The 27,045-nt window shown below is 39.2% G+C and overlaps 1 protein-coding gene across 1 annotated transcript in view; it reads left to right on the forward strand.

Moving 5' to 3' along the window:
- The window catches only part of Neto1 (neuropilin and tolloid like 1), a 101,024-nt gene that overhangs the window by 37,149 nt on the left and 36,830 nt on the right, over positions 1–27,045 (forward strand). The gene's annotated exons all lie outside the window — the stretch shown is intronic.

A 27,045-nucleotide genomic window follows, 5' to 3' on the forward strand; every position in this document is an offset into this window, starting at 1 on the left:
TATTTTTTTAAATTCCAAAATGTAAACAAGTAGGTTCAAGAGAAGTTAGAACTATTTTGGCAGCTAACATAGAACTTGATTGTTAAAATATACATTTAATTTTCACAAGCATGTCAGGGTGAGTGTCATGCAGTTGTGAGTCTACAGTGACAATAAAAATGATAGTGACAAAAATAAATAAGATTTAATAACTAGAAGGAATGTTTTGGACATATTTGTCCCTTTATATACTTCCACAAAAAGTTGAGAGTCATGGATTGGGACTAGGGTTCAGTGGTAGAGTGCTTGCCTAGCAAGTGTGAGGTACTAGGTTCAATTCTCAGCACCAAATATAAATAAATGAATAAAACAAAGGTCCATCAACATTTAAAAAAAGTTGAGAATTAGCTTGTCAAATATTTTTAAAGATAATCACCATTGCTATTTTAGCCTATTTGTATAATCCTTGAAAAAAGTTGCTATTTTTATTACGTTGAGTTTTATGTTTTGTGATTAAGGTATATGGTATAACTTTAAAGATCTTATCTAATATCTGACTAACATTCAGTTTAAAGGCTTTACAATTTCTGAAGCATCTTAAATATAATGATTGTATTTTTAAATTTCTAAGTGAAATTTATGTGTTTTTTTTTTTAGGGGGGAGTGGACTGGGGATTGAACTTAGGGGCACTCAAACACATTCCAAGCCCTATTATATATTTTATTTAGAGACAGGGTCTGATTGAGTTGCATAGCACCTCACTTTTACTGAGACTGGCTTTGAACTTGTAAACCTCCTGCCTCAGCCACTGGAGCTGCTGGGATTATGGATGTGTGCCATTCCCCACTCCAGAAAATTCATGTATTTTTGTGACTAAATTCTAACTTCAGAGGTGTGATTAAGGAATCATGAAATGTTCTTTGTTTTCATCTTATCTAGTCACTGGTCTGCATTAGTGAATTTTCAGGTCATTTTTACTCTTCTTGAATAATACTCTTCTTGAATTAAATTTCCTTTAATTCTTGGAGGTAGAATCTTTCAATACCCACTTAGTCCCTAAGCATCTTCATTTGTCCTTCAGCCTACACAATTCCAGCTTGACAGGTGTTTTCTCCCAGTTTGGGAGATACTCAAGTGTCTTTTGAGTTTTTGCTGTTGAGTCATCCGCAGCCATCCTGACTCTTCCCTTCCTTGACTTATCCTTCTGTCTCTTCAAGACTTTATCTTCTGTGTTTACTAATTCCATTGCTATGTGTCTAGGTATGAATGTGATTTTGTTTATGTATTTATTTTTGGTGTGTGTGTGTGGAGAATATTATGCCTTCTTGGTCACTGACTTTATATTTTTCTTCAGTTCTGAAAAATTTGTACTTGCTCTTTCTTAAACATTACAAATATTTAACTATTTTATTTATAAATATTTGTATAGCAATTACACTTTACATAATTTTATAGTTTCTTATTGTATATTTATCTTTTGCAAATATATTTTCCCCAAATGTTGCATTCATTCTAGAAGGTATTATATATTTGATCACTGTAAAGTCCTAGGTCTGTTGTATGCTGTTTTTATTTGCTATCAAATTGTGATGCTCTTTTCCTTTTTTGTGTGAGCTCTTTTTTATTTCATTATATATATATATATATATATATATATGTATGTATGTATATATATATATATATATATATATATATTGCTTTTTCAAGCTACTGCTGTTATGCAGACTAATTTTGGGAAACTTTTCTCCAAAGATGGCTTATTCCAGAAGCAAATGATAATTTCTCATCAAAGCGTCCTCAATGTTCTTCAAAAATTTTGGTGCAGAAAATATTTCCAAACTCAGTTTCACTTTTAGGTTCTTTTCAAAGTTCAAAATTCCCAGAGAACTGTTTTTGCTTTGCTTTGTTTGTTTTTGATTTTGTGTACCAGGGATTTAACCCGGGGCAGAGGTGGGGGTTACCACTGAATTACACCCCCAGCTCTTTTTATTTATTTTATTTTTTATTTTGAGACAGGGTCTCACTAAATTGCTGAGGATGAACTTGAATATGCAGTCCTCATGCCTCAGCTTCCTGAGACAAGAAGCATGGGCCATTACACCTGCTCCAGAAAAGTGTTTCTACAGGGCTAGGTATCAGAGCAGCCGCCCTTTTTGCATGTTCAAACATTTAGCCAAATCTCTGCTTTCTTGCTCCCCAAAGTTCCTCTTGCTTTGGACCTGACTCTGCCTTGGATTCCATGTGCTTTCCCCCAGCTACCATGTCAATACTCTGTTCTCATTGGACTCAGGTCAGTGGCCACAGCAATCAGCCTGCTTCCCAGATGGTAGAAATACAGTCTATATTCTGTATACAGTCAAAGCCATTGAAGGAAAGGGAGAATACAAACATCTTAATGAAGGTAGAAATAGAGAAAAATGAAAAGAAAAAGGATTTCTATGAAGAAAGTGCAGAGTTTGAGGGTAAAAACAATGAGTAACTATAAACAGAGTAAATTTACTAGTTAAAAAAACATGTAAGAAATAGAGTAGGGAAAAATCCAACCTCATACTTATAAAAACACACCCCAAATTAAATACACATACACATGTGCAAGAAGGTTGAAAATTAAGAAATATAAAGAGATGGAGAGTCCTTGTCTAAAAGAACTCTTTTACAAGTAAAATCAAAGTCAGTTCAGCAAGTCATGATGGTGCCTGCGTATAATCCTATTGGCAGAGGAAGCTGAGGCAGGAGAATCACAGGTTTGTGACGAACCTCTGCAAATTAGTGAGACCTGTCTCAAAATTAATAATAATAATAATAATAATAATAATGATAAAATAAGGGCGGTGGGATGTAGCTCAGTGGTATAGAGCTTACCTAGAGTGTGAGAGGCTATGTGTTTCATCCCAGCACTGCAAAAAAATAATTAATAAATACATAAAAATAAAAGACTGGGGGTGTACCTAAGTGGTGGAGCACCCCTGAGTTCAATCTCCAGTAAAAAGAAAAGAAGAAGAAAAATGTTAATGTCTGATGAATTAGAATTTAGGGAAAAATCATTAATATGAAAGGAGTAACCATGTAATGGTGACAAGAAAATTTTCAAATAAAAAAATAAAAAGTTGCCTTTAAATTTATTAATTGAAAGCAGAAATTTAAAAGAACAGCCAAAGCACAAGAGTCTTGGATTGTTTGTCCCTGAAGTATAGTTAGTGTCTTACTCAAAATGAAAGTATAAATGATCCAAATAAGGAAACAGCTATTAGATCTAATAATCATGTTTTCAAGCCCACATCAATTAAGCACATAAATGATTTTCAACAACAGAAAGTATTTGCAAAACTTTACCATATAATCACAAAAATCTGAATACTTATTAAAGTAATAATTGTACAAATCACCTTTAATTTAATTAAACAGGATCAATAAAAAGATTATTTAAAATCATGAATGTTTGAAAACAGGATAAAAATGATAAAATGGAATCTTATGCTAATGAAAATATTAACAAAAATTTGTATAAAAAACTCTTGACTCTCTCTAAAAGTAGTTGTTAAAATTGAGAAACAATTACTAAAAACTAAGGGAAAATAGTTAAGATTTAAGCATTATTTCAAGAATAGAGGAAATAATAATAGACTAATGTTTTTTAAGTAGAAGTTTAGGAAACAGAGTAGGACAAAAATTAAGGACAGAAAACAAGCTAGAGTATTAAAGGAAGCATAACTTTTTTAAAACAATCTAAAAATCATTCATGAAATAAACAAGGCAAGAATAAATAAGAGGGGCTGGGGATGTGGCTCAAGCGGCAGCGCGCTCACCTGGCATGCGTGCGGCCCGGGTTCGATCCTCAGCACCACATACCAACAAAGATGTTGTGTCCGCCGAGAACTAAAAATAAATATTAAAAATTCTCTCTCTCTCTCTCTCTCTCCTCTCTCACTCTCTCTTTAAAAAAAAAGAATAAAGAGTGAAATTAGAACATGTGAATAGAGTAGAAAAAAGGGAAAGTCAGTGTAAGCAATTTTGTCAATATGTTTGAAAAGTTAAATACAATAAGTCAATGTTTAGGAAAAATAAATAAAAATCCCCTTGAATTACTCCTGAAGGAAGAGGAAGCCTACAGCTGCTGGCCTGGGCAGGTGGGGTTACTCGGAAATCCCTGGGGGCCCTCAGACGCTCCCCTAACCAGGCTTTGCATTGCCTTCTGAAATTTTCCCTTTGGTCCTGCCCTGTCTCCCTTGGGATTAGCCCTTCGTGGTCTTATATTGCAACATCATATCCCAAATTATGACAGGTGACTTCATCTCCCTCCATTTAGGATGTCTTTCCGTGTCTAGGTTGACTGTGAATCCATGGCTTAGAAACTCCAAAGGACCATTTGACAACATTTCTCATTCTACTTTTCTAAAACTAAGAGAAATTTTTGTGTTTAATCTCACATCTCTTTTATGGCAATTCAAGTTGCTTTCCCAGTCTCAAGAAATGAAATGGGTGTCTGTGAGTTATTCTCCTATGCTGGCAACCTCTGCAGCCCATGAGTATTTCCTAGTACTTTCTTTATTGTCCAGAAGGGAACTTGAGCACACACGAAGCAAGTATCCACGCCCAGATATTTGTAAGTCCTATCTGAGGTCATAATTTTAAGATTTGGGCTCATAAAAATTTTAGAAGAGAAACATATTGACAGTAGAATGTCATAGAACGATAACTAGGAATGATGTGATGTGATGAGCAGCCGCATTGCAGCCTGAGTGCATTAGCTCTTTAAGGAGGATTTAATGAGTACCCACCAAAGGCGAGGAATTGAGAATTGTATTCACTGATGGTAAAACACATAGACAAGAAAAAATCTCCATTTTCGCCATGTGTGGCTCATCTATTCGTGTCTTGGAGAAGCAGACATGACTGCCTGAGAACACAAGGCTAGGAGTTGCACATAAAGTTGTACACTTAAGTCAAGCCCAGTTCCAGCAGAATGCCTTCCCTGTGGCGGTCAGCACCACAAACCCACCGGGGTACAGACAGGGAGCTCCCAGCGCCCAGGATGCTGTGCATCAGGAGTTGTCAAACTCCCCTTCTGGGAAAGACCAGGTAGTCAACATTTTCCCTTTGGGCAGCACCTTCTTTGGCAGCCACTCAGTCCCGCCAGGGCAGCAGGAAAGCAGGAATGGGGGGTGGGGGTGGATGTGTCACAGTAAAACTATTGATGGACATGAACATTTGAATTTCATACCTTTTCATAATGTTACAGAATGTTCTTTATCACACAATATTCTTTCCCTGACTTAAAAAATCTGCTCAGGGGCTGGGGATGTGGCTCAAGCGGTAGCGCGCTCCCCTGGCATGCGTGCGGCCCGGGTTCCATCCTCAGCACCACACACAAAGATGTTGTGTCTGCCGAGAACTAAAAAATAAATATTAAAAAAAATTCTCTCTCTCTCTCTAAAAAAAAATTCTGCTAAAAAATGCAAAACTGCTTTTAGCTAATGAGTTTTACAGAATCAGGGGAGCAGGTCTAGAGGGCCAGCCCTGCTCTCATGGTCCCCTCTCTCATCTTCCGGACTGCCCCTCCTCACGCTGCCCCTCCTCACGCCTGGCCACTCTGGCCTCACTGATGACCAGTCCTTGACCAACCTTGAGGTCCTTAAGCATATTCTCCTGGGACACTCTTCCTCTCCCCATCCCCAGCACGGCTCTCCCTCTTCTCTCCAGGCCCTGCAAGCATCACTGTATCTCAGAGGCCTTCTCTGACCCTGCCCAACCCCATTTGAAGAGCAGCCTGGCACCTGCTTAACCCTAGTTAACTTTCCATGTGGCGTTCTTCACTTACTACAGGATGACTTTTTAGAAGTTCTTATGCAGTCCCTTACTACCTTAGTATTAAGGCTATGAAGTTAGGAACTTTAAAAAAATATTGCTTTCTCAGTATTTAGAACTTATAAAGCACTCGATAAATCCTTGTTTGTAATAGATGGATAGGAAGGACACCAAGGAAGAATGAGATCCCCTAGGGGAGGAGACACAGGAAGCTCTTTGGGTTGTGCATCTGTTGTGAAAGTGATGTACACTGTGAAGAAGCCCCAAAGTACAGAAATGTATGGAGAAAAATGTAAAATCCCTCAGGCTCCCTGTACCCCCACCCCTTTGAGGTATTGAAAACAGTCTGCTCAGTAAACACGCACACTGTTCTTTCTGCTCAGTATATATGAGTACAAGACAAGCATGCTCCCATATAAGTAGTCCCTCCTCCTTTCTGCTTGTCTCTTTTGGAGGGCAGAATTGGAGAATTTGTTGCTACTGCTAGTGTTGTGTTCTTGTTCTTACAGAAATGTGATTATATATGCAAATTTAATAATTCATAAATAAGTTTACAGAACAGTGCCTCCCCAAAGCTGCGTTTTCAGCTTTGATTCTTATGACAGCCTATGCTGTTTTGATAACTGTGGTGCAATTATTATATTTTACAGGTACAAGATGCACAAAAGCTCAGGAATAAAAGAATGGCATTCTCTTTTAAACCTAAGATAGTTTTCTAGACTCTGAGCTCGCAGTTCCACTTGGAAGTAGAAAACTTAATCTTACACAGGGAATTTTCTTTCTTCTCTTTTATAAAAGTCAGATTGGAGAGTCAATCAAGGGAATTCTTTGAAAGGCCCTCTGCAATGGCTCCTGTGCTGGGAGGTGGCTAGGGCAGTAGTGTCCAGAAAATTCTGCAATAGGTCTTGTTTTGAAGATTGAGACAATTATTGTTAAAATTTCCAGCATAGGGCACGGCACATAGAAAGGGCTTACTAAATACTACAAGGCATCAGGAGAGAATGCCTACCCTTTAATCTATTTCTATGAAGAAGAGGACATTCCGGTTAAAGAAAGCCATGTGTCAGTGACTGAGCTCCAGGAGACATAAGACCGGGCACTAAGGAAAGAACAGGATGGGATTTGTCAGCCAGGAAAAGCCACTCCCAGATCAGGAAGCGGAAGGGGATGTAGGGCTGTTTCCCGGGCAACAGGTGAGCAGAAGAGAGATGCAGGGGCAGATCCTGGAGGCCACTTTACCACCTGTGTTAGTCAGGGTTCTCAATAGAAGATTATCTGTCTACCTGTATAAAGGACTTGTCATGGGGAATTGGCTTGCACAATTACATCTCACAATTTCAGAGCCTGAGAGGTCCCAAGATCTGCAGGTTGAAAGCTAGACACCTAGAAAAGCCAATGGTATATTCTAGTATAAAAGCTGGCCGGCTTAAGACCCAAGAAAATTCGGTGGTTCAGTCTGAGACCCATGGGAGAGACTGGGTGCTAGCTCAAGCAATCAAACAGCAGGTGTCCCTCTTATTCCTTTGGCTCTGTGCAGGTCTTGCATGGCTGGATGAGCTCACCACACTGGAGAGGGCCTCTGCTTTTCTGTCTACTAGTTCAAATGTTAATCTCCTCCAGGAACACCCTCACAGACACACCCACGTGAACCTCAGGCCAAATGTGGAGTGCTCCCAGTGGCTCAGTCGAGGAGGTATATAAAATTAACCAAAATCCATCCTACGCATTTTCAAAGCCACCTCTACAGCAGGAGAGTGGATGGATGGGCTTGGCAGAGAAGGCAGAGTCCGCCTGTGTGGCTAGGTGAGGATGGTGAAGGGGAGCGCAGGCAGTGTTTTCTATGGTTGATTTTTCTTTCCAATTTGATGTATTTTCAACAGGTGAATCTCCTGGTTTAGTTGCTCTAAATCAAGGTGTGTCGCAGTGAGTTCCCATATCAAAGTAATCTGCACACATTTATTGTTGGTCTTTTCTAAAACATAAAAAAATAAAACTCATTTATCTTACTTTCAGTGTTCTGAAGTAAATTAAATGAACATTAAAGGACTATCCAAAAAGTCTCTCCAAAGTGTTTTAGAGGAGCTTATAAATTTGAATTGTTTAAGTTACATAGCTCTAACGTGAAATATGTTCTTCACTTCCTTTGGATACAAAAATATATCTTGGCTTCTTGCAATTTTGAATAACCTCTGTCCCTTGAATCAAACCTGGTCTGAGTCTTCCAAACCTTGTGGTTGTCTTATGTGTTCTCCCAACCACGGCTGAAAGTTTTCCCAAGGACTTCTGGCCTCAGACCCTAACCAAATTGCCCCTAAAGAAAGTAGAAGGCTTGCCTGCTGCACTCAGGGTGGGCAGGGGGCCCCTGTCCCTGCCTCTGTGAAGCTGGGTGCTTCAGTCCTGCTGTTGGCTGATTCACGGAGTCGCGTAGGAATACAGTCACATGTTGGCTTGTGTTGCATTCTGCAGACATAGATTTCCTCTGTGAGGAACACCTTGTGGGACTGCAGCCTTCCTCCCTGTACTCCTCAGCCTGCATTGGGGACCAAAGGGCCTGCGTGATGATGAGTCCTTGCAGCCAGTGGCTCATCCTTTCATGCTCTTCACGGTGCCTTTGGAAGATAAAAAGTTCCTGATGTTAATTTGAAGCTATTTTATCTTTCATTTTGTGACTTAAGAAGTCTCCCTTCTCAAAACCATGGGGCTATTCTTATTATCTGCTTAATACTGTATTTGCTACCTCTCAGGCTTTGAGTTTTGTGTGTGTGAAGCAAGGTGTGAAGGGTGTGGAGCAAGGATTTGTTTCATGTCCTTAATGTGCGGATTCCAGCTATATTGACAGGAATGATCAAAAAGTAGATGTCCCAGGTAGATGATGCTGGAGGAAGTTGAGCACCTCCACCCTTCACCACATGAGTTTAAGGCTGAAAATATCCCTGCAAGTCTGACTTCAGCAGCATCAAACAAATTGTGTATGCAGTAATTGTATAGTGATTGTTGCAGTAAGTAGCATCTTTTTTTGTTTTTGTCTGTGACAAAATCTGTCCCTAAGTTTGATATACTTTTATTTTTCTTGGATTCCAGAAACATTTTATTATGTTATTGTTCACATACACTTAAAATTCTTCTATCTCCTCAGTGACTTGAATCTTTTGCAGTTTTGAAGTGACTCAATTTGTATCTAGTAATGTTTTTTTGTCTTGAAATCGACTTTTACCCTTATGACAATTGGCACATCAGGGTCTCTCTGAATTCAGGTTTTTTTTATTCTGAAACTTACTCCCTGAATTTACCCCCACATTGCCCATCTTTAACAGGGATGTGTCTGTGTTGTTCTCACCCCATCTTTCCATCTTCATTTTTCAGGGGTGCATTTAGCTCCTCCGTATTCAAACAGCCAGGTTGAGAACAGCCAAGCTCTTTCATACCTTGCTTTTCTCTATTCTTTTATTCCTGTTTTTTTTTTGTTTCCTGTTTCTTTTGATTATTTGTTTTCTTATACACTTTCTACCTCTATTTACTTCTCAAATTAAATCACTCTTTTCCTCTCCTAATAGCGGTTAGCCAAGCATCACAACATGCAATTATCTTCACAAAACCTGCCTTGATATTTTCCTTGGAAAACAAAAGAAACTTAAAGATTTTGTATCTCAAATTACCTTCTTCTCATTTATATGTTACTTTCATTATACATGACTGACTTTTTCAGCCAGTGGCCATTTGTGCGTATTCTCTATTCCTCGTTGCATCGATGGCTGGGCTCTGAGCGTCTCTTGCTTCTGCCTGAACTACATCCTTCAGAAATTCCCTCAGTGGAAACAGCCTCTGCACAGTAAGCCTGAAACCATCCCTTTTGTTTTGTTTTGTTTTCATTCTTGCAAGGGTTTAGCTCAGGTGCTGAAGTCCAGAGCGGTACCCACTTCCTCTCAGCTGAATGATCAGTCTGGAGCCTTCTGGATCCCAGGGAACTCAGGTATCCATCCAATTACTGCTCCTTGAGAGACAGGGCTTTTTCTTTGGATTTTCTCTTTCTTAAGTTTGAAACTCAGTCATTATCCCTTTTTATCTCATGTCCCCCACCAACTTTTTTTTTCTAGAAATCTGATAAGACCATCATCCCTGACTCTGTCCTCTTTTAACTTCTCTTATATTTCCCTCACATTATCTCTTTGCACTATTCATGGAGAATTTCTTCTGATGACTTCCAGTGCATTAATTCTAATCTGCTGCCATCCATGTATTCAGTTGGCAACTTCAGTTATTGTGATTTACTGACCTGATTTTTTCTTTCAAGTCTAGGATTCTTTTTGAGGGTTTCCTGTTTCCTGCAGATACTTTTAATCTCGTTTGTAATTTCTTGAGATACTGTGAACATAGGGATTGTATAACCTGTAAGTGGCAGTTGTGTTACCTGGAGCCCCACAAGCCCCTCTGTGCTGGGTTTTCATTGTTTATCCTCAAGGTCTTTTTCTCTTCCGTAGTTTACTTTTGAATATAAACAATCTCATGTTTTTGAGAAAATTGTGGGAACTGCTGGGTTCCTAGAATAAAGTTATATTCTTGCAGAAAATAGGTGCATATGCTTTGACCTGAAACTATCCCTTCACAACCCTTGGAACTTAAATATGTGGTCTAAGGTATTTTGATAATCCAGCTAATGTTTATTTGGGCTGCAAATCTACTGGCATGAAAAGTTGCATTGAAATTCCTCATACAAATTTTCATCCCGCACTGCTCAGCAAGGCATATTTCTTTTCTTCTTTCTTTGTTTATTTGTTGTTTCCTCTGAGGGTAGGGTGGGAAGTGGGCTCCCTCAGTTCATCCCACACAAGTGGTGGTGCATCGCTGATTCCAGATTCACAGAGGGTGGCTCTCCCTTGTTAGACTTCTAGCCTTGCTTGGACCCCACATTTGCCTTCCACCACATGTATGTGAAGTCCTAAAACCAAATGTTAGAAAGATGGTACCTAAACCATCTCTGCATCCATTTATTTCACTACTCTAAGATGTAGCCCCAGAAACAGAATCGATAGAGAAAAGGTGGAACTCATTTGCATCTCTGTCATCAATTGACTTCAGTTGAGAGTATTAATTGTTACTACTACCAACTTGATAGCAGTAGTTAATTTTCTTATTTATCATTCTTGGTATTCATTTTTTTATCAATTGCTAAATTGAGATACAAAACATGGTATTGAATTATGTTATCAAAGCTCATTAAATGGGTTTGCATGAGATTTAGAGGATTCTAGGTTCTTGGCAATTTCTATCCCATTTTAGAGATTTTTCTTACTCTTGTATTAAAGTTTTTATTCATAAAAACATATATAAGATTTGGATATTGAAAATCTAACTCTACCTTCCCCTTCTTTGAAACCATTTACTGTGAGCTATGAATGTGAATTACTTGTGTTTCTGTTTTGATGTTCCTGTTCTCGAAGCTGTTTGCCTCAAATATAGGAATTGGGAGAGCAATCGTTAAGTTTTTCTCACCTTGTTTCATATTTCCAGATCATATTTTGCTTTTGGTAACTACAATTCAATTTCATGATTTAAAAGTCTAGGTACCAATATGGTTTGTTTACTGTGTCTGGAAGCACACACACCTGTGTACACATGTGACAGATTCACATAACTGTGGCAAAATAAATATTATGCTTTTACTAGCAAAGAACATGTAGAGGTACAGCGTGGATGAAGCAGAAGGTTTGGACTTTGAATCAACACACTTGAATATATACTTGAAGTTTACATATTTCTAAATGTTGTGTTTGGGTAGGATATTTGAGTTAGAAGATAACCACATTGAGTTGGATGGTGTGAAACATTGTCTCCAGGTGTGTTTCCCTTGAAGGGAAACTCAGGCCCTTTCTGATGGGGTGGAGAACAAGCTGAGCTGTACATTACCAAAGCCAATCTGCCTGTGAATCCAATATCAATGTATTTTCACAGTTTTAGCTACACATCGGAATTTCCTTTTAACTAGTTTTCTCTCTGCTTCTGGCTCTTCCAGAGCTCTGAGTAGGTGCATCCTAGTGGTCATCAGTGAGGAAATGACCTCTTGTCCTTCTGCACTTATCATCTCACTACTGATTTTGCCAACAGACCTTCATCTCTCCTTCTTCCGCACTCTGTTCTCCCTTCTGTGCACCTTCATGAATAGCTCTGCACGTGCTTTTGCTGTGTTGTTTGTACTTTCTTTAAAGCTTTTCATGGTTCCTTTGACCTGGTGTAGTCAACCAAATGGCTAGGAGGGCTGTGGCTTTGAATTCGTGTCCCAAGGGGTCTCTGTTCCCTTATCTTGCTCTGCAGCCTTCCTGGTGATACATGGTTCAGTAAAACGAGATTTCTGTGGCTCCTTGGAAAACTCCCTCTGATTCACACTCCAGTGTGCATCCTCCTGGGGCAGCCTGGCATTCAGGGGACCCAGGGATGATTCTGCCTCTTCTCAGTGTATCCCCTCCCCCACTGGCCCACCACCAAATTCAAGGATCCCCATGCAAGACCACAGAGGATATAACACCAAGGGGATTAATCATGGTGGAAGGGATTTTTTTCGGCCTCTCTCCCTTGGGCAACTTGGCACACACTGAGGGCTGTTAACATCAGGGCCAGGCTATGCTCCTGTGTGTCCTGGACTGCTTCCTGTGAAGAAAAGGTAGATCTACTTCATCTTCATTTCTATCTTCATCAAATCTAAATTTCCCTCACTTTAGTAAAAGCCAGAACAATAATTCTGTATTACACTTGTTGTTACACAGCGGAATTTATGTTTCATTTTTTAGATATACAAATTAAGGCCTCTATCACTAAATGCCCATTACTTTCATTTTTAATTAAATTTAATTTTATAAAGTGAATATGGCTAGAAAATATGTTTTATTGTTGTGTGGAGAGATGTTTTCAAAGGTATTATCAGTTTATCTTTAAGTGTGTGTGGCTTTTATAAAATAATGTTCTCAACATTTGAGAACTTTAGAAAAGCTGTTGTTACTTGAAGGGCTTTTCTTAAGATTCAGCAAACAGGGGTGGGTCACATTCTAATTCTGAGACCCCCAGCGCCATTCCTGAGGGATACGCTGTGTGTACCAGCACAGGAAGACCACAAAAGAACTTGGATTTCCAGGCATGTTGAATGAGGTGGGTTTCTTCTAGGCTCTGTGACATTGGTGACTCAAGTGACCTTTGTAATCTTTAAGTTTTTGACATGTACATGTGGATTAAAGTAGGTTGACTTCTAAGGATGTCGCCAAGTTTCTAGGTAATTAATGAATTCTGGCATTACATGGTGGGTACACACACACACACACACACACACACACACACACAATGTTAGCTAATTTATCACAGGGATAAATACTGTTTTATTTGTAAAATTGCTGGGAATTGTTCTAAGTTATTTTCTATAGACACTTATCCATGGAGTCCCCTGGGCAATGCTGTGATAGAAGTGTCACCGTTAGTCCCTTTGTGAGGAGTAAGCAGGCCTGCAGGAGGGTAGGAAACTCACCAGGGACTCAGGCTGTTGCTGCAAGGCCTGAAGTAGACACCCACCGGCCCTGGCAACCTGTCCTTAGAGTGTACCCTGAGCCATGACCACAGACTGCCTCCAGGTAGACAGGAAGGAAATCCAGTTTCTAACCTTCTCTGCAAGACAAATGCATGCTTCATTGGCTAGACCAGGAAGGCAGAGTTTAAAACACCTCCCTCATTGGCCTCGATTTCATCACCTTCTCTCAAGCTAGTGACACTCTTTACCCTAACAATTAAAGTTGCTTTTGAAACAGTTTGAGTATTTAGATAAACGTTCTAGGGACTGCAAAGAGATTTAATTACATAATACTAAAATGTGTCCCTAGGCACTGGATGCTAAGGTACCACCTAATCCAGCCCTACTGGAATAGAATCCTTGAGATTGTAGCCCATGCTGAGCCCTGACACATTCATCCAGGGACACAGGCACACTGATATCTGAGAATTAATAGTCTATTAATAGGATATTTAGTTGTAAATTATTTATTATTTAATATCTTTCCAATGAGTGAGTTAAGAATCCTGGAAAGCTCACCAGTTTACAGTTCCTATTGGGATTTTATGAAGATAATGGTATTAAAATAGAACTATCTCCTGAGTAATATAAAGCCAGCTAAGTTTAGTGGAATTCAATATAAGCTTTTCCTTTTTTAAATTTTTTTAAATTTTATTTTACTTTATTTTATTTTGTAGCTGTCATTGGACAGAGTGCCTTTATTTTATTTGTTTGCTTTTGTATGGTGTTAAGGGTCAAACCCAGTGTTTCACACAGGATAGGCCAGCACTCTGCCACTGACCTATAGCCCTAGCCCACAAGTTTTTCTTAACAGAGTCTTTGTCTTGTCCTCAGCAAGCATACTTTGTAGCAAAGGAGCCAACATAAGCCCATAAAGCCTTAAACGTTAAGCCAAGGGTCAGGTAGGATCTAAGAGAATGGTCCCTTGTACTGTGCTTCTTGGGAGTCTTCTGGAAGAAAGCCTTCTTCACAGAGGTGCTGGTGAACTCTGATGATGGGAAAGTTACTTGAGAGAGGCTTTAAAAGTGCCACAAGGTCACCATATGTGTGCCTGGGGATGAGCACTCCCCCCAGGACACTTTAGCCAAAGACAGTTTTGTGGCACAGAGTTTGCCATGCACGATGAAGGAGGGAGCTTCTTCTGACTGGTTGTTGACTTTAAGAGAAACTTGAAGAATGGGTCTCGGATGATTCATCTTAAAATGACCCTTCAGAAATTCAAGCTCTGTTCTTCACGTATGGGAGCAGAAAGTCTTTCTGAAGAAGTGGGCAGCATCAAAGGCATGCTTGGAAAGCCCAGCTTCTGAAATCAGAAAGGCAGGGTGGGCCACTGATGGGTCCTGAGTGTCACTAGAGGAATGCGAGGGGAACGAGATTCAAAAGTAATGTAGGGAGAAGGTTTTTAAGAGAAGAATTCTCACGACAGTTGTGGTGAAGAAATAGAGTTATGGTAGTGAGGGTGAGAGAGAAGTCAAACAAAACGCCACTGGAGCTGGGAGCTTGGCTAACTTCAAACTCATGATGACATTGACCAAGGTGGGAGGAAAAACGGAGGAAAGATGATAATGTAAGTTCTAGAGTTCCTGATTTTGACGTGGGAAATAATCATCCAGATGGACGTGTGGGGCTGCACAGTCTGTGAAGCTGCTGCCCGTATCGGAGGCTTGAAGGGTGGAGCTGGATGCACCATGCACAGCCTTGCAGTCGAGGAGACAGGTGCTAATACTGCCTCCTCCTTGCTAATTTTATGACTTTGGGGGAATTCTTTGACTTTTTATGATCTTTGTTTTTTTTCTCTTGCATTCCTTGAAATAGCTGTATATATTTCATATTGTGATTTCACTATGAAAACATCATCCAGTGTTGAGAGCCACAGCCCAAGGGGCCCCAGCAAACTTCCAGCTGCCAGCAAACTTCTAGCTGCCAGCTGATTGGCTCCTCTGCAGTGATGCTCATTGGGCTGTTTCCCCGCCCTTTCAGACCATGAAACTGCTCATTGGGGGACTTTTTTGGCTCCGCCCATGCGACCCAGCCAATCGGCCTCAAGAGCAGGAGGAGTAGGGGGGTTGAGAGGCTTATGGGAAGCCGGTGGTGGCAGTTGGGCTCTGAGGGAATTCCTGAAGAGCTCGTGCGGTGTGGCATGTGTGTTCTAAAAATAAAGTTCGTTTCTGCTTGATAAGTGGCTCCTGTATTGTGCCCAGCCAGACTGTGGCATTTGGTGGCCCATATGGGGAAACAGCCCAATGAGCATCACCGCAAAGGAGCAAAAGTTCCAGCTGCCAGCTGATGACTGGCTCACAACAATCCAGTCAAGTTTCACCTACTGTGATTCCTCATAAAGATGTCAAGCTTGTCCTTGCAACTATAATCTGAAGCCCGAATCACCCTGCGACACCAGCACTCTCAGTATTATTACTTGTCTACTCAGATCCGCCTGCTTAGTTCCCACCCACTCTTGAACTGGGAGTCTTCTAGCCAGCAGCAGAAGCACAGGAGTAAATGGAGAGAGCCAGGAGATGGGCACTGAGACTCAAAACAAGAATTTCAGGAGCCAAATTCATGGATTCGTTGATCAATTTCTTTCCTTGTTGTTCCATGAAATATTTTCATCATTTATTTTGTACAAGTTTAGCAAAATAAAGTTAGTAATGATAAATGAAAGATAATTTTTGTGGCAAAACATAAAAAAAAAAAAGAGCTACAGAAAAAGACGGTTAGGGTTTGGCAGATAGCATTGTGGCTGGTGAACAGCTTCCTTGGGAAAATGGAATCGGGAGGGTTTCCAAGTTGAGGGAAACCTCTATGTTGGAATCTTCCATAATGAATATGACTAGGGAGTTATTGGTAGAATGAGTGCTCAGAGATTTCTATGGGTCCTGATCACCTGAGCAAGTGGCACTGTCACTGTGAGTGGGCAGAGAGAGATGCTTAGACCCCAAAGTCAGGAAGGCAAGTGCCAAGCACTGGCCCAGGAAGGGATGAGTTCAAGCAGGATGTTAGGATTCCAGTGCCCTCAGATGATGATGGCCAGGACCCGAAGCCCGCAGGGGTACAGAAAATGAGGGAGGGTTTTTCAAAGAGGAACTGAAAGTTGTTGGTATCTTGCTGATGAAAGGAAAATGTGAGGAATGAGTCCAGTGAGTTTGATTTTGAAGTTTCTAGCATGAGTAATCAGGAGAAGGCTGATGATTGACAAAAATGAAAAAATCTAAGGAATAAAGCTGAAGACATCTCATCAATCTCACTCTGACTAAATAAGAGAGACCGACTCTTTCCTGCTAACATAACAGAAGCAAAAATTATGATAATGATTTACATGGCTTTCCACCATTCCTTGGGGGCAGCCTCACACCTCTTAATGAAATTACCTTTGGTGTTTTGCATTTGAATGACAGTGAAATGAGCATAGGGACCACAGATTAAGCATGTGTCTCAATAAACAGCTGGGTCTTAAAATGCAATCCAAGAGCCAGTAAACCATTTTAAAATCCTTTTATGATGCAATGTTGTTTTCAAAATTACACTTTTAAAAAAATATACTAAAAATGAGAAGAAATTATATAGCACAATTCAAAGTTCTAAAACTTCTATTTCAGCACACATTTACTGTTGCATTGATACACACAAGATGTGTTCTTACTTCTTCATATCCTCATGAGATGACAGGTTTGGGAACCAGAGTGACCCCGGCAGCCAATTTCTGCCTGAAGCTCTGGGGTTTGACATTCTCTCTAATCTCCTAGGACACAAGCCATACATTGTAGAAATGATTTTTTTTCTCCAAAGCAGAGGGATTCAAGGACTGTCATCTAAACTTTATCAAAGCAAAGCCCAACATTAGTTTCCCAAGTGGATCACTTCTGTTTTTCACTAGCCTACCCATTAGAAATACCTGTTTCAGACACCAATTTATACATTAATATTTGGAAAAACAAGTAAGGGTGGATGAAAAGGAATACAAGAATTGGAGGTGGCAGGACTCTGGATTCTTCGGCAAGCCTTTACTTCTTCAAACCTAAATGAAGCAAATTTGCTGCTATTGCAGAATGCACACATGCATCAAGGAAGACCCTCCTTGTTGGCCAACTTGACATCAGATTCAGGCTTTTAAAACTGCTTTATATCTATTGATTAACCTAATATTACAATTATCCACAATGTGGGTATAAGTTTGGGGCTAAATGGTCACAAAAGGGCTTTTTGTATCTAGATATGTTGCTTTATTTTAAAAGAAAAATAAGTATCTGGGCATTAAACATTATTTGGATATCTATAAAAAGACATTAAGAACCATGTTATCAATTTTCTGCAATAATTCTCTAGCCAATCTCAGATGTTGAAAAAGTAAAGGGAACTACTCATTTACACTAAAAAATAAGTAAGGTCTAATGAAATAAGTGCAAAATATAAACTAGCCAGTGAGGTTACAATAGTAGCATTTGGTTTGGGATAATGCTTATATAGAAGAATTAATATCTCAAGTAGTTTCAACTAAGATTATTGTATCCATCTATCACAAAGGAGCTCAAATTCTGAATCACACATGCAACAGATAATCTCCATTTACACAGCACTGTGTACTGTAGCAAAGCTAAGTCTCATTCACTTCCTAGTTGATATTTTCAAGTGCTCTGCTTTGTACCAACCCAGGTTGATATTTCAAACCCCAGATTTTTAGAAGAGTAGCAATTTAAGCCTTAGAATGTGAAACTATCTCATTGGGAGAATCTTAGATATGGGCTCAGCATATTAAAACTTTTTGGTGAATTGTTCTTCAAGAAGCATTTGACTTATATTTCCATTATATGCTTTGGTTTGGCCATTAAGTTCATTTTGTTTAACATAATCTGGTTATATACAATTTTTTTTCTTTTTCCTTGTTGTTTGGTGTATTTATGTCCTACTTATTTCGATCTTTCTACATCAGTATGTCATGTGTGGCTTTTACTAAAAACATGTATCTGGACTTTGTGGGTTTGAAGAACAGAGAGATGAACAGAACTCCACAATTCTGACCTTGGTAAAGAGTCTTACCCTAGAAGCTGTGATATAAAAAGCCAAGCCAAGGAGCTGAGGAGTAGCTCAGTGTAGACCATGTGCTTAGCAGGCTGGAGGCCCTGGGTTCCAGAGCACCAGAAAGAAAGAGCTAGAGCTGCTGGACTTTGAGATACAAACTGTGGCAACTTGTGTCCTCATCCAGATGGATGAACATGCGTGCTGTTCACACCCGGCGGAGCTTCTCCAGGATTTAGCAGGAGAGCCTTGTGCATGCTCCTTGGCCAGTCGATTGGCAGTGGTGGCACTTGGCATTCTGCATCTGCTCTTCTCTCCCAGTTCCATGATGGCTCCACTTGCCTCTGGGAGCCACTGGTGCCTGGCAGGAAACTCCAGCGTCCTTGCCAGTGGGAGTGGCAGCGGGTGCTCCTGACGTGGTCATCAGAGGCTGCTCCAACTCTATTTAGAAGGGCTAAGGCTCCTCAGAGTGACTGGGAGCAGGTAAGATCTGGTCTGGAGGCTACATTTGCCTGGATTTTACAGGTTTGTTGTGTCCTTCATGTATTTACGTAGCTGTAACCTAGAAGGCATCCTTTTAAAATAATATTGAGAAGACACAATTTACCCTAAAAAATGCTTTGTTTCTTGGTTTCATCATTTATTGAGGTTACAGGGATGTAAGCAGATGGAAGAGGATGGTGTGGGGGTGGTGGCATGGTGTCACACACTCACACACACTCACACTCACCTGCGGTGCCTCGCCACTGTCCGCCCTGTTGGAGCAGGAGCACTGTCCTCTCCACAGCCGGGGCCAGGCCTGCAGCTGGGCCCACACCACAGCAGTTGGTTCTTCCTGGACCCTCACTGCTTTCCTGGAGGGTCACTGCTGTCCCTCTCCACCGCCTGGAGCTCAGACCCAGTCCTGTCCGGCTGCCACGGCCTCAGCTCTGAAGCCCTGTGTGGTGTGCAGTCCCTCTCCTCCTACACGCTGTGCTCATCAGTGAATGCTGAGGGCCCCTGGGAGGGGCGAGCATGGACCCTTGATAGAAAGAGGACATGGAGGTGTCCATTCACTGTCAGCCGGCATCACTGTGGGGCCAGCAACAAATGCCCTGTCAAACCAGTTCTAGTGGGAAGGCGGCTCAGATGACCTCTTCTACGTAGGGTTCCGTGTGATCTAGAATGTGCTTGTGGATGCCCAGCAGGAGGACGTTCTGAGAGAACCCAGGGGAAGGCACACTGCCAACATGCAGTCAAGAACTTGTGTGGATGCCCCTGGACAGGAAAAGGGAAGAAGAAACAGAGGTTCTGTGGCAGCTCCTTGACACACGCACGGGTCAGCTTTGGGACAACCCGATGCGCTTTGGTGTTGTGTTGTTGTCATTCTGTCTTTTGTCATTCTGTTTCTGCCCCTCTGTGCCCTCTGACAATTTCTTCTCTCTCTTACCTAAGCCTTTTCCGTATCACTTACAGTAAACTCTTGTTCTCTCCATGTAATTGTACTATTGCCTGTGACAATCCACCAAGAGTGAGCTTTGTGAAAGCCCACTTAATGTCAATCCAAGCAAATCCAGCTTTTGATTACCAATGTTATCAAAATAATTCTCAATTTATCTAAAAATGTGAATATAAGCACTGTGAAAAAACTATATATTAAAGTTGTATCAAATGATAGCACAACAAAGCTATGATATAAACCCTGCAAATATCAATAATATTTTAAAGGGCTTAAGAAACTCTCCTCTGTGAATCTCATAAGTTTTAGTATTTAAAATCTAGGTATGAGTAAATTTTTTGTTAAACTAGAAAAAATAAGTCATGCTATATAAACCTTGGTCTACAATGAAACCATTAGGAAGACAAACTCAAAATGAGAAGCTGTGATTACTAACTCCATCCCTGCTTAGAGAAAAGAGTAAACACTCAAAAGCAGTTTAAACGCGGGAGTATGAGATTGATACTAGAATGGTATTTGATACTAGAATGGTGCTATTTCTAGAGTTGAATGAGATTAGATTATTAAAATAATATCATCATGCAAGCTGTTTTATTACTGGGCCATCAAGATTTTTTTGCACTTGGTTTTTAAAACAATACTTTGAATTTAGTTAACTGATTTCAAAAACTACAAACACCATAATTTTTAATCTTGAATGTGAAGCGCAATCTCCACCGTGGCATGTTGCCAACAGAAAAATAAGAGTGGAAATAGGAAGCTGGTCATTGAAGTGTGCAGTTAGTTGGGGTGTAAGAGACGCTTCAGTGAAGTTAGGTTCCCAGACTGCAGAGCTTTCAATGGTGGGTAGGAGACTTGGAAGTGACGTAACCTGGAATTGAATGTGGACAGGCAAGAATGTGCAGATCATGGGGAAAAAATCAAAGGAGCTTTTGTTTTGTATTTAAATTTACGCAGATTTATTCACTGAAAGGGTGTAGATGACAGAAGGTAAGTTGAAAATGGGTGGATAAGAAGATAATTGCTGTGAGGTAGTAGTGAGTAGGGAGTCCAGGGACAAGTGGTCAGATTTAGAAAGGGGATTCCTCCAGAATCCAGTGCTGAAGATAGAGGATAGGAGTGGGTCCAGTTGAGGTCACAGGTGGGGAGCTGAGTGACTTCCCGAGTCAGGGCATCTGTGCTCATTCAAATTAGAGGACTGAGCATTTCCCCCGGGGTTTTTCCTCTTTCATTCACTTCCCACACTCATTGCTATCAGCAAATACAAAACCATCGCTCTTTGTAGATTTACTGCAGGTTGTAAATTTGACCAAATTTGCTGTAGACCCAGAGATGTCACATGCTAGAAGAACTGCTCCCAGAATCACTGTTTTCTGGGGTGGAAAGGACATCAGCAGCTGTTGAGCCCCCACCTGCCCTTCCCTGCTGCCTAGCATGCATACCTGCGCATTTTCCAAGGCAACATTTAGGTCTCACTGTTTCACACACAGTCTGTTCTCTTGGAGTCTAATCTTTTGTAGAACAAATGGGAAATATCCACTTTCCTCTGTGGATCTTGATTTTTGACATAATTAATTTAAAAGTTTTAAACATATTTGTATTTTTAAATCCTACTTCTAATATCATCTTCAAACTTATTTTTACCATGACAAAAAAAAAAACACATTGTATTTCACAATGTATTTCTAAATAAAGTGGTTTCAAGTCATCTCACTTTCATTCAAGGGAAAGCGGAGAGCAGCTAGGTGGAGAGTCCAGACAGACCTGGTGGGTCGACCAAGGGCACCGTGAGCATTAGCAAGTCTGTCATCAAAAGTCACATTTATTTACCAATTTGGGGATGTCCTAATGAATCCATTAATCATTCTTATGAATCCACCTATAGATTGACAACAGGAAATCTGGAGCTGACGGCCTGGTGCAGATTCCAACCTTATCCCCCCATAGCTGTGTGTTCTCTAGCTGCTGTTCAGTCTCTCTGAGCCTGTTTGCCTTATCTGGAAATTAGGCATAATGTTTTATATGCCTCATATTATAATATCACAGAATAAAGGATTACTGCATTTGAAGTAATTAGAATAATACCCCATACATATTAATTATTGTGATGTTAACCATTTTCACAAACCTTGCTAAATTAAAATAACAGGAATTAAAATGTTAAAACAAAACATTTTAATTACATAGGCATATTTTAAAATCTTATTCTTTTTAATTGTATAGAATATTATAGAAACATTGTACCTCATAAAACTTTGACTGTTTGTAAAGTTATTACTACTTTTGAAAATTTCTAGGAGACTGTAGTTAGAAACAAAATTGAGAAATGTCCTAAAAAACATAAATTGACTCTAAAGTCTTCATTCTCCATTATAATATATGTGTTAATATCTGTAAAATATTGGGTTTATTTTCCTTTGACCAGTCAGTAAATGCTTTTCAAGTAAACATTGATGCTAGTTTACTTCATAATATTTTAAGAAGATCAAAATTAACAAGATCAAAAACTAGCAAAATTTTAGTGCCTTCACATTTGCCTTGGGATTTATTTGATAAATATTTAACCCTTTAAAGATCATCAATTCCTGTTCCGCTATCCAAAGCCAAACAAAGAGACATTGGAAACTCTGTAAGGAGAAAGGATTTCACCTAATCTTGCTTTCAACATTTGCTTGTTGGTAAGGTGGATGGGGTAAAGATAAATGACATGATTCAGGCCAACTGAGACTGTGGACAGTCGAGGACATTATTAACTAACTTTTCCTGCTATGTCAGATGGTTGACCTGTGCATTGAAACATCAGAACCCATGTTTACCAGGAGAGGTTCTAGCTAGCTCCATGGCCCATTCAGGCCCCTGTGTTTGCTCATGAACTGTTGTCGTATTGCAGGAACAGCACTGGGTTCTGTGATAGAGTAGCACTCTGGGTTGTAAAAGCCTAACCCGAAAAGATCCTCCTTTTAACCTAGTAAACAAACAAACAAACAAACAAAGCCACACCCCTAGACAGATCCAGTGATTTGTTCAATGTTCTAGAAACAACATTGAAGCTACTTTAATCTTAGGTTAAAAACAATTTGAATTTTTATAAAGTTGTTAAGCTCCCAAGTCTTTTCCACTTTTAAAACCAACATACCTCTGATAGGATTCAGTCATGGTCAGTCAATACAACAGTAATTTCCAGATAGTCCATCTATCTTGTGGTTAGCTGTATGGAAACTTCTTTGAATTTTGAAATCAGTGCATGGACTTGGCCACAGTGATGGGATTGCAACAGGTTCTCCAGGAAGAAGCTCCAGGGTGGAGATGAGTGTGGAGGGCTGAGTGCTGAAGCTGGCTGCTCTCAACGCCCCTTGCTCTCTTAAGGCTTTGACTAACTGGCTTATTTAATAGTTATCATTATTTACGTTATATTATTATTTATTATAAATAGATTATTTTAGATAACTATCAATTCATATAAAATTGTACTAATATATCAATTATGTGTTAAAATACACAACATTTTATTAAAACATTGATTATTATTAAGATGTTAATAAATATTAAAATGTTGATTGGAACATTTTTAAAAATTTCATGTCTGACTTTTTAGAAGATAGGGGATTCACACATCTGCTCATCCCTTGAATTTGGCATGATATGTTGTTTTGGTAGAAGAAAATAAAGAAAATCCAAATTCATATAGTTATATAGCTGGTAAAGGGAAGAGTATTTTGGTATAGTCTTCAGAGATAGTAACTAATTCTTTTATACTACACTAAACTTCAGCAAGGGATAGTTTTCCTAAAGGTTAGTTGAAATGTGAAATGTGAAACAGTATCAATGAATTATTTTGTGTTTGTTACATTAAAATCCAGCCATGCATGTTTTTCTTTTCAAATGCCCTTTTATACATGCATGATTGTGACATAGATTATTCCCTTGGCAGATTCTTCATCACTTGATGCAGAACTTCCGACTGTTGATACTGTTTGCTTGTACCAACAACAATCTCATTCAATAAAATTGTTCTAAGTGTTGAGAAGCTGTCAAGTGCACACTGGCAAATACGTTTTCTTCATTTGAATTTTATTATTGGCAACAAATATTGTCAGTTGTTTTTCTTAAAAGTCAACAGATTAGTTTTATTCATTTTCAACAATATGTCTGCCAAATACCCAAATCTGAATAACTTTGTCTTTTAAGCAGAAATGATGCTCCCTGAATAAAGCAAGCAATTTGGTTCACAATCAAAACAATTACAAAAGAGCTTTATCTTAAAGCAACCACTATCCAATTCAGCCTACAGCAACATGACTTATTCATAATCAATGTTTCATCCTACATAAAATTAAGACATATATTCAAGACTTTAGATATTAAAATAGTTGTTGGGCCTCATCAAGTAGATTTGAAATACAATATTTTATCTTTTCTAACCCTGAAAATGCATGGTCTTGTGCCAGGGCATGGGCTGCTTCGGCTTGGTGCTGCTGTCCTGATGCATTACTAAGACACTAGTACATTGTTTTTGCACCATCAATGCAAATGTAAACCCAGAAATTCTAGTAAAAGTCACAAGACTTGTGATTTATCCAGTAATCTGAACATTTCTGCATAACTTGTATTTGTTGTCCAGCATGCACGTTAAGGATGACCTTCAGTGATTGGTCCAGATCAGCTAAAATAAGGAAGCCCAACTATGTCTGTACATCCATCCATTTTTAGACAAAAGTTAAGGTTGGAGAAAACATATCAATTCTGTTCTCTTGATTAAAGTAAAACATCAATCCATGAATTATTGTCTGGTTAGAAGGGAGCAGTGTTCTGGGATTTTTTTGTTCGTATTTTTTCTGTGCACATTTAGCAATGGCAGCTGCAAATGACCTTATCTGTCTCACAGCTCTTTGTGTGTGCTCCTCAGCCAAAGCAATGCAATAGTTTACCCTAAAAGATATTTCAGTAACTTCCCCATTTTTCCTTGGAAAAGCAGTAGTTGGCTTTTAAAGAGAAAAATATAGGAAAATCAGTATAAGTAAAGTAACTATTTTTCTATATACAGAGAATTACATTGAATTCAATAGTATTCACTGTGCATCTACCATGATGCAGGTCCTGAGGAGAGGGGATCAAGAGAGATAAGATCCCTGAAATAGGCAATTTTGTTATTGGCTGGTGGGAATGGGTGCTTGGTTAAAAAGTAAACAAAAGCAAAACAAATATAAAGTATACTAAAAACCAGGAAGAAAATAGAATCTGGGAGGCAGCACTAGATTGGAGAGGATCATCAAGGAAAACCTTTCTGAGAATATAGTATTTGAGATGTCAACTGAAGAAGGAAAAGAGACTCAGCTATGCAGAACTTGCAGAAAGTCTTGAAGACAGAAGAAGGAGCAAGTTCAAAGTGCTATGGGTGAAACAATCTTGAGTGTCTTTGAAATAGAAATGGGCAGTATGAATGGAAGAGGAGAACAGGGCCCAGTGTCATGGGACTCCTTGGTCAGGGACAAGGACACAAGAAGAGATGTGGTCTTATTCTAAGGGACATGGAAAGCCAGAGAGGACCATGACTGACTTGCATTTTTAAAAGTAGTTTTGTAGAGAATTGATTTTGAGAAACATCCAGGGGATAGAATGCTATTTTTTAAAGTCCAACTTTATTGTACATGTCCATAATAATTTGTCTTTGCCCCCAAATAACCCAGACAATCAATCAAACTTTATATTCTTAAATTGAATTTAGGCAGTTTCAAAATATTTTGGATTCTTTTGCTAGTCAAATAAGCCATTTATAATTGTGGTATTACTGGTGGTTAATATAAATGGAATTACAAAAACAATTTTTTCCTTATTTAAAAAAAACTACCAGTACTATCACTATTAATACAAAGACAAAAATAAATTTTCATTTCCCAGAACTGGCATTTCTCTCAACATTGTCTGGCATAAGTCATAAAAATGACAAATGTTAGCCTTCAAACTAGAAAATAGAATATGGACTACATTTTCACAAAAATTGTAGGAACAGCCGTGTACAGCTGTTAGAAAGCTGTTAGAACAAAGACAAATGTTCTAATAACATAGTTGATAATGAGTATTAATAATGAATGCAATTAAACAGTATTCTAAAAAGTAAAATTGTATAATGCATACCCAAAATTTAGATATCTGTGGTGGACAAAATCGATATTAAAATGAGGAAAAATGCATGGACTCTTTAAAACCAAAAAAATCCTTAATGGTATCAACACATAGGAGTAGTTTTATAGAAATTATTTTTTTTCTTGCATGGGTAGATATTAAATGAATATGTATTGAAAGAATAACAAATGATGTACTGGATTAGGGTATTAAAAAACTTCCATAAGGGAATTTCATGGTCTATATTATCTATATGTCCTCACTTCTGAATAAACTAGCATTCTATTCCTTGGAAATTGCTTTCAGGTTTTTTTTTTTCCTCTTCTTTTTTTCTCACTAAAGTAAAATAACTCTTCAAAATAGTCATACAAAGTAATTTGTTAGTTTCAAGAATTTGACTCTTGATTCCAAATTTATAATTCCATTTCAAGTGCTCTGTAATTAAGTGTGTTTAAATAGTTGATATAACCAGACTGTAGCATAGCTGATCCACCCGGAGGTGTGTACAGATTGGTTCACATCACTGTTTGACAAAACAAAAAGCAAACAAGAGCAAGAACATTGCTTAATGAAGACCATTAAACTAACATGGTCAGCATGCCTTAGAAGTTTAGTGTCTCTGTGAGCACAGAAACACATAGCTGCAGACTTAGATCTACATGGACATATGAACTCGTATGATCTCATCAGTATCTAGACCTAGAAAGATTGGTGCCTTTTCTTATTGCATTCTTGGGTCATTTCTGAGCAGTGCCTCCCACAATATCTCCAACTGTCTAAGATTTCTATGTGAGTTTATACTATAATACCAGTAGCCCATTGCTTCACCACCATCTTTACATTGTACACAATGTATCTCCACCTGGAGATCATAGTCATTGACACCTTTAGCCACACACAGGGTGAAAGGAAATCCATTTCAAAGTGGCTAAGGTATAAAGACGTGTGTGGTTTCACAAAAACAAAAGCCCAGAGAAGATAGAATAGGTTAATACGGTGCTCAGTGGCATCCTGAAGGACCCAGTTCCATGTCTCCATTCTGCTCCTCATCAGTTGGCACTTCTCCCAATGGCTCCTCTCCAGCTGAGAAGTTGGGCACTGTCCCTGATTGATTTCAGTGGTTCCTAAGTAAGGTGACTA

Source organism: Urocitellus parryii, chromosome 13, assembly GCF_045843805.1.
Source record: "Urocitellus parryii isolate mUroPar1 chromosome 13, mUroPar1.hap1, whole genome shotgun sequence".
NCBI classification, from domain to species: Eukaryota; Metazoa; Chordata; class Mammalia; order Rodentia; family Sciuridae; genus Urocitellus; species Urocitellus parryii.